Here is a 1575-nt window from a genome sequence, read left to right as displayed (position 1 = left end):
GTGGTGCCAGCGAGCCATTAAGTGTGGAGATTCCTTATTGGTTGACTGCTGTATCTAGTTTATGTTAATTAAGATAAGCTGTGTGGAATGTATAAATACCCCTCCAGTCCTACAATAAACAGCTCCCACTCCTACTGTATCAATCTACACAAGTTGTTCGTCACCGCCCCCCGTACCCCCTGTTATTTTGCTGCAGCCAGACTGCGGCATCTATCTACAACTAAAAAATAAAAAAATAAAAATTTAGGCCTCTAATGTTTGAAACCTGATAAAATGGCATATAATTCAAAGGAGATTAAATGAATTAAAAAATAGATCTTGTCATTAGGGCTGGTGATATGGCTCAGTTGGTAGAGTGCTTGCCTAGTATGTACAAGTCCCTGGGTTCAATCCCCAGCACCACCATCCAAAAAAAATCTTTGCATTGTTCCAGTTCTTTGAGTTTACAGCATGTCTGATTTATAAATATGTGTTAATCCATACATGTTTGTTTAATCACTTTTCCATAAGTATGTTATATTCACAATTATAATGTTAAAATACAGAGATAAGTAGAAAAGAATATGAGAATTATTAGAGACAAAAACTATATTAGAACTTCCAAATCAAAAGAGGTAAGATAATAAGCATTTCTTTTTAGTAAATCACCAAAATCATGAAAATAAAAAAGGACAAAAAAGTAAAATAACCAGGGCTGGGTTGTGGTTCAGTGGTAGAGCACTCACCTGGTACATGCAAAGCCCTATGTTCAATCCTCAGCACCATATTAAAATAAGGATATTGTATCCAACTACAACTAAAAAAATAAATATTAAAAAAGTAAAATAACCAAAAAACATGAAATAAAATATATAATACATATATAATGCATCACACTAAACATGAATGATCTAAATTCTACATTAAAAGAAAGGCATAATATTAAGTTTCAAAAGCAATATTGAGCTTCATCCTTTCATAAGAATGTACTTAATGTAATGAATAAGGTTTAAAATATAGGGGTTAATGAAAAGATATCCAAGTAAATTCTGATTTTAAAAATGTTTGTTGATATTAATAACAAACTCTTTGGAATTTAAAATTCAAAGAAAAAGAGTAGACAGACATTTTGCAATGATATACAATAATGTATGAACTTCTATTTTACACCACCATGATAAACAATAAGAAAACTGCATAAAGTATATAAAGGAACTGTTTTCAGACAATAGGTAAGAAAGGCTACAATCTTCAAGAGAGAATACAAATAAGATCAACCTTAAGATTGTCCTCATCACACTAGGCAATAGCAAGGGGGGAAAGTAAACAGCCCAGTGGCCTCACTGCACCAGCATAAAGAAATCAAAGCTAAGCAAGGGCCAGAAAAATAGAATTTGCAAAGAAGGATATAAGAAAATGAACTGAGAAAGAGCTCCACAGATCTGCAGAGGGGTCTTCTACAAAATTTGGTTGAATAGTAGTAATGTGCATGTGCATTGGGTAAAACTCCACAAATCCAGGGAAATACTCACTTCAAATGAGTAAGCAGAATAATTCCTAGAACTCATTCAGGGCTGGAAATATTTTGCACTCCCA

At 33.1% G+C, this 1575-nt stretch overlaps 1 non-coding gene across 1 annotated transcript; it reads left to right on the top strand.

The window, feature by feature from the left end:
- The first annotated feature begins 332 nt into the window (after positions 1-332).
- On the top strand, positions 333-405 carry Trnat-agu (transfer RNA threonine (anticodon AGU)). The gene has a single exon. It is a non-coding gene; the product is annotated as a tRNA-Thr (tRNA).
- Positions 406-1575: the final 1170 nt, after the last annotated feature.

Source organism: Callospermophilus lateralis, unplaced genomic scaffold, assembly GCF_048772815.1.
Source record: "Callospermophilus lateralis isolate mCalLat2 unplaced genomic scaffold, mCalLat2.hap1 Scaffold_96, whole genome shotgun sequence".
Taxonomy (NCBI): Eukaryota; Metazoa; Chordata; class Mammalia; order Rodentia; family Sciuridae; genus Callospermophilus; species Callospermophilus lateralis.
Note: the sequence above shows the minus strand (reverse complement) of the source record. Positions and strands in the feature narration are given on the sequence as shown.